Here is a 7,333-nt window from a genome sequence, read left to right as displayed (position 1 = left end):
TTCCTAGCTAGTGGTTGAATCTTGGAATTTTTTTGGTGTTTCTCTGATTAAATAGATACTTATGTACCTAGAAATGATTTTTGGAAAAAATAAATAGCAAACTATGAGGCAGCTGCAGTTCAAATTTGACCCGCTTCCAACTGAATCGGCAGAAATTTGTCTTTTTCACGAGAGGTGGATCAAAACTTTTTACACCCAACCATTTGGTCAATTGTTCATTAAATATGGCCTAGTATTTTAGAAAATTTATTTGGTACAGTTTTGCAACAAATATTTGGGAGGCCCTTCACAAAAAAACCTCCTTTTAGGCACTCGAAAAATGGAAAATGGTTTTTTCGTGCAAAGAAAATGAAAACTTCCTTAGGCAACATTGTTTTCCATTCCAATATGCACCCTTGTGCACAATATGAGATCATTTGAACAAACTATGCCATGAATGTGGCCATAAGATTGATCATTTGGCTTGAAAGCCATTGATCTCCACACGTGATAGCTCGTTTCTGAGAACACTCTTTTAAAATAATTGCCGTATTACAAGTTTGTTATTTTTCCTGGGAACTTGGCCACATATAATGACACAATGCGAAGGTTTCCCAATTTTTTGAATTTTTTATGCCCGTTTCAAAATGCGGTCAAAACGGCGGGAATGACCGTTCCTAGCTAGTGGTTCAATCTTGGAAAACTTTTGATGTTTCTCTGATTAAATAGATACTTTTGTACCTAGAAATGATTTTTGGAAAAATTAAAGAGCAAACTATGAGGCAGCTGCAGTTCAAATTTGACCCGCTTCCTACTGAATCGGCGGAAATTTGTCTTTTTCACCAGATGTGGAACAAAGCTTTTGGCATCCAACCATTTGGTCAATTGTGCATTAAATATGACCTAGTATTTTATAAAATTGATTTTGTCCAATTTTGCAACAATTATTTGGTAGGCTCTTCACAAAAAAACCTCATTTCGGGCGCTCGAAAAAATGAAAAATGAATTTTTCGTCCAAAGAAAATGAAAACTTCCTTAGGCAACATTGTTTGCCATTCCAATATGCACCCTTGTGCACAATATGAGACCATTTTAACAAACTATGTCATGAATGTGGCCATAAGATTGATCATTTGGCTTGAGTGCCATTAATCTCCACACATGATAGCTCGTTTCTGAGAACACTTTTTTAAAAGAATTATCGTATTACAAGTTTATTATTTTTCATGGTAACTTGGCCACATATAATGACACAATGCGAATGTTTTGCAATTTTTTGATTTTTTTTGAATTGTTTATGCCTGTTTCAAAATGCGGTCAAAACGGCGGGAATGACCGTTCCTAGCTAGTGGTTGAATCTTGGATTTTTTGGTGTTTCTCTGATTAAATAGATATGTATGTACCTAGAAATGATTTTTGGTAAAAAGAAAGAGCGAACTATGAGGCAGCTGTAGTTCAAATTTGACCCGCTTCGTGCTGAATCGACAGAAGTTTCTCTTTTTCACCAGAGGTGGATAAAATCTTTTCACACCCAACCATTTGGTCATTTGTGCATTAAATATGGCCTAATATTTTAGAAAATTGATTTGGTCCAATTTTGCAACAAATATATGGTAGGTCCTTCACAAAAAACCCTCATTTTGGGCTCTCAAAAAATGGAAAATGATTTTTTCGTTCAAAGAAAATGAAAACTTCCTTAGACAACATTGTTTGCCATTCCAATATGCACCCTTGTTCACTATATGAGATCATTTTAACAAACTATGTCATGAATGTGGCCATAAGATTGATCATTTGGCTTGAATGCCATTGATCTCCACACATGATAGCTCGTTTATGAGAACACTTTTTAAAAGAGTTATCGTATTACAAGTTTATTATTTTTCCTGGTAACTTGGCCACATATAATGACACAACGCGAAGGTTTTCCATTTTTTTGATTTTTTTGAATTTTTCATGCCCGTTTCAAAATGCGGTCAAAATGGCGGTCATGACCATTCCTAGCTAGTGGTTGAATCTTGGAATTTTTTTTGGTGTTTCTCTGATTAAATAGATACTTATGTACATAGAAATGATTTTTGAAAAAAATAAAGAGCAAACTATGAGGCAGCTGTAGTTCAAGTTTGACCCGCTTCCTGCTGAAACGGCGGAATTTTGTCTTTTTCACCAGAGGTGTATAAAAACTTTGGACAACCAACCATTTTGTCAATTATACATTAAATATGGACTAATATATTATAAAAATGATCTAGTCCCATTTTGCAACAAATATACGGTAGGTCATTTACAAAAAAACTCAATTTAGGCACTCGAAAAGTAGAAAATGAATTTTTTGACCAATTTAAATGGTCATAAGGTCGTACTGTATTCTGATTGGTCCGTGGACGTCTCACGCGGATCATGCATTGAACACCGTCGGATGTTCGTGGATCCAATGGCAGTCCTCAGCCCTTCCACACCATCCCCGAAACCCTAGCTCTGCCCTGTGGTCATTTTGCATCCACCCCCCGCCTCCTTTCTTTCGCTCGCTCTCTTCTCCTCCTCTCCTCTTCCGGATCCGCCGAGCTCCTCTCGATCCCCTCCCCTCCAGCCCTCGCCGCCACCCGCCCATTCCAGATCGCCGCCGCCGCCTCCCCATCAGCTCCACCGGCGAGCCCTTCCTCACCGCATCGCCACCCCCGCGCCCATCCATGGCCACCCCCGCGCCGGCGGGGATGGGGTACTCACAGGCGAGCTTCTACAGCTCGCTGGGGTCTTCGTGCTGGCCGTGCCGGGGCTCTGGTCGCTCATCAAGCCCCCTGCTCCGCCACGTCCTCGCCTACCCGGCCCTCCGCACCGCCGTGATCTCCGGGCCGGCCGCGCCTCCCGACGTGCCCGCAGCCGCGGGCCCCCAGCCACCATCGCTGTACGCGGGCCTCTGCGCGAGGTCCATGGCCACCTTCACCCGCACGTGAGCTCGCGAGATCCGTCACCGTTGTTGTCCAGGTAGGCCCTTCCCCTCCTTCCTCGCCCAGATCCACCCGCTCCTCCTCACCTTCTCCTCCTATCCGTCCCTTTGCTGCAGGTCATCATGGCGTGGAGATGGCGATGACGGCAGGAGGGCGCCGACCTTGCCCTGCTCGAGATGGATGAGGGTTGCGCCTAGCTTCAGCCCTGCTCTGCTCGAGGAGGAGGTGCAGGAGGAGAGGTTTCGTTCCATCGAGGTAGGTGCCGTCCGTTCCCTGTTCCCCCATCCCTCGCCCGGTTCTTGTTCTTTTGTACCTGTCGATGTGATGAGTCCCGTTCGACGACTGCTCTTGATTTGTGCAATAGGAGGCTTTGTGCGGTTCTGTTGGCAGGTTTTCCTAATTATAGATCTAGTTTTCGCATGGTAAACGACCCTTGATTGGAACTGGGATGCAGTAGAATACTATGATTATCTCTGTATTCTTTTTAATAGGATGTACTGTTCTATGCAGAAGATCTGATTTGCACAAACATAGTTATCTGCATGTGCTGCCTGACTTGGTATTTGTTATATCCTATTGGTTGAATATATGGTGGTGCCAGTACAGTGGTAGTATATTCAGGTTGGTGTGTTGCTGTGAGGTTAATCCCTTCGGAAACATTATTTGAGAATTTTGTAATGCCTCCTTTGGGGTGTTGCTACACTATTGCACAAGTTCTATTGTATGTGAGTTCCTTTTGTTGCTGCAAAGCCTTGATACAATATGTCATTTGCAGGGAGCTCGCTCTGCATCTGAGTCTCGGTCATCCTGCACAGCAAGGAGCTGGACCAAGGGAGCAAGCAGCCCTGCTGGTTCCTTGAGACATGTGCAACACATTTAACTTTTAGTACTCCAGTAATTTTGCTTAGAGTATTTAACAAGATTGAACTGTACATGTGTGGAGTAATTTGCTTGGAGTATTTAACAAGATTCAACAAGATTTAACTTACTTTTCCAGTTAATTAAATGGACATCTTGGATTAATTAGAAAATCATGAATTATTTGCAGAAATCCATAGAAGTATTGTACTCCAGTGTGCATTACTTACATAAACTTGCTTGCAAGCTTATTTTCTGACTTGTATATTCTGAAACTGAAAAAGCTTAGTTAACTTCTGTTAAGTTTCAGTAATATTCAGTGCAGTATTTACTGTAAATTTTGCACATCACAGTAATTTCACTTGCTGTTAACTGTTGTAGCATTAGGAGTAGTTTTACTACAGTACTACTTGAACAGGGTGAATGGAGGGTGAGGAAGTTTTACTGCAGAGTAGGATTGCACAGGGAGTAGTTAGGAGTAGTAGATGTTGATGATCATAGTCAGGAGTAGTTTTGCCTTTGGTGATAATCCAAAAATGTGATGTACTATTGTACTTTGAGTGAAAATGGAATGGTGCGATCCTGCACAACATAATTTGAGTGAATGTTGAGTACTGTATGCACTTGTGTAGTAGATGTTGAGTACTGTATGCACTTGTGTAGTAGATGTTGAGTACTGTATGCACTTGTGTAGTAGATATTTTATTGACTAGATATATACGTGTTGACTGTTCGTCTGTTCCTCTAGTTTTCTGATGTGCATGTTTATTTGGATCCACTGAACCTTTGCACGGCTAATCTCAAGTTTGTATATACATAGACAGGTTTTCTGAAAGTGTGACTCCATAGTATTGAGAAGTAATTAAGTTTCCTTTAGTTTTCTGATGTGAAAGTTTCTTGAAAATAGAGCTTTTCTTAACTAATCAAGAACTTGACTCTTTTCCCCTGATATCGTCGTCGCCCAGTCCAAGTCCATTTGTACTTGTAATAACAGAGTATTTGTACTTGTTTACAATGTTTTTAGGCACTGGTACGAAAGTTGCCCTTGACACGAACATAGTATACCACAGTATATATACTACCAAATATAATTCAGCATCTTGTTTTCATCAATTGATGTGTTCCTGCTTCCTGTTGTCAAGCCCAAACCCACTGAATTACCTAGTATCTCTATTCTTCTCTTCATATCGAAGCTCATCAAACTTGTCAGCTCTATGCTTTCATTCTGATTTGTACATCATCCTGAAATATATAATCATGCTTTCATTATGATTTGTACATCATCCTGGATGGCCTGCTCAAACGATGCTCATAGCGTTTCTGTTAGCCTGCGTTACAACTCATCTTTTTATTTAAAGAACAACCAAGTGGCACAGTGGTTCTACTTCTCATAAATTGACAGAAAGGTTCTAGCATGTTTTCATTTGCAAGTAATACTCGACCTTCTTTTAGTTGAGTGAATATGTTTCAGATATGGAACGTTTTACAGTTCATTTCTTTCCTTCTAAATGTGAATTCATGTACATCATCAAGCATTTCACATTTGCTGTAGCACTATGTAATGGTGTACTTCTTTTAGAAATTCTGCTCCTTATGTTTATAAATTCTACATATGGTTTTTGATGACTTGGTGTATATATAGCACCTTTTGGGCAACAAATTATTTAGCGTTCTATGTTAAAGCTTTCAACCTTGAAAGCACATATTTGTTTAGGCATGTGCTATATGTACCATTTTAGAAGTAGTCCACATATTTCTGTCCTACTATAGTCTTTTTTAAACTTCTTATGAGATTGAAGTATTCGTTCTGATTTCTGGTTTGCTGATTGTTGTAGACAGATGTATGAAACCTCTTAACTGTGGACGACAACTACTTCCTTTAGAAGGACCATCATCACCCATCAAGTACGCCACTGAGGTAATTCACCAGTCCCTCCAGCACCAACTATCTATTTTCTCTAGTATGCTTAGGTTTTTGATGCTGTTGTGGTAGCCCCATTGCTGTTGCGTTGAATCTCATGCCAGCGCTGGTGCGCTTGTGGCTTGATGTGATGTGATCTTTATCTGTGTAGGTTTTGTTTGATGATATGCTTAGATTATGATCATAAGCATGGTGGTTTGATGATGCTGAGGCCAGCTGTTAAACCATGATATAGTTGCTGGAACTGAGCTTAATATTCATGTGTGTATGTGTGTGTGTGTCGAGTAAAGTTGTGGTGTGTGCTGCTCCTTTGTAACGTGATGAAACAAAGAATGTCCTTTACTCCTTTTTTGAATAGAATGTTCATAATATATTGGCTCCAGTTTTTCTAATTTTTATCAGCTGATTCATGTAACAGGGCGTCCGTGGAAGGCCCAGTCCTGACTATGGCCCTCCAGTGAGTCCGGATTTTGATCGCTATTGAAGGAGCTACATGTAGAAGAAGAAAACACTTGTAGAGCTTGTAACTGATTCCCATAGTTGTAGAGCTTCTATCAACTAAGCTTGTATTACGTGTAACTTGTAGAACTTGTAAATGCTACATCTTGTAGGACGTGTCATTTGTAGAGCTTGTAAATAAGCTTGTATATACTACTGGTTATTTTATTATTGTCAAATTGAAATATGAAGAATCTGGGCCTAATAGCTGGGACTCACTTATCAGAACCTGACAAGTGGGACCTGTTTGACTAGTGGACCCATTTTATATAAAAAAACTAAAACGGTTGGTACAAAAAGGCCATGACCCATGAAATAAAAAGGCCAAATTGTTGGGCTTGGCCCATGAAGTCGACCAAAGTTTGACAGGAAAAAAATATATAGAAAGGCTGAATTAATGGGCTCGGCCCATATAAACACCCAATTGGACCGGGCCGATTCTAATTTTCGACCTTTTCAATTGGTCGCAATTTTGCCATGTCAGATTGCCACGTCGGATCCGACGTGGCCTGGGCAGACAGCCAGTGACCAAAACAAAAGGTCATGGGTTCAACGACCTTCTGTTTTGGTCGTAAACGTCTACGACCTTCTCACAGAGAAGGTCGTTAATTTCAGTTTACGACTGCCAGCTTTTGACCTTCTGTTTTTGGTCACAAAAAGGTTGCAAATGAAAAACAATGACCTTTCAGTGACCAATAGTCAAGGTCACAAGTTGACATATTTCTTGTAGTGATACCGCATATAGGAAGGTATAGTTGACTCATATGGCATAACTTTGGGGTTTAAGGGATTGGATGCACAAGCAGTATTCCCGCTTAGTACAAGTGAAGGCTAGCAAAAGACTGGGAAGCGACCAACTAGAGAGCGACAACAGTCATGAACATGCATTAAAATTAATAAACATTGGATGCAAGCATGAGTAGGATATAATCCAGCATGAACATAAATATCGTGAAGGCTATGTTGATTTTGTTTCAACTACATGTGTGAACATGTGCCAAGTCGAGTCACTTAAATCATTCAAAGGAGGATACCACCCCACTATACCACATCACAACCATTTCAATAGCATGTTGGCACGCAAGGTAAACCATTATAACTCATAGCTAATCAAGCATGGCATGAGCAA

General features: G+C 40.5%; 1 non-coding gene across 1 annotated transcript; it reads left to right on the top strand.

The window, feature by feature from the left end:
* Positions 1-2,476: 2,476 nt before the first annotated feature.
* On the top strand, positions 2,477-6,398 carry LOC109739418 (uncharacterized). Its single transcript, XR_012188582.1, has 4 exons — positions 2,477-2,964; positions 3,044-3,182; positions 3,703-5,703; positions 6,125-6,398. It is a non-coding gene; the product is annotated as an uncharacterized protein (transcript).
* Positions 6,399-7,333: the final 935 nt, after the last annotated feature.

The sequence above is a fragment of the Aegilops tauschii genome, chromosome 7 (genome assembly GCF_002575655.3).
Source record: "Aegilops tauschii subsp. strangulata cultivar AL8/78 chromosome 7, Aet v6.0, whole genome shotgun sequence".
Classification (NCBI taxonomy): Eukaryota; Viridiplantae; Streptophyta; class Magnoliopsida; order Poales; family Poaceae; genus Aegilops; species Aegilops tauschii.
Note: the sequence above shows the minus strand (reverse complement) of the source record. Positions and strands in the feature narration are given on the sequence as shown.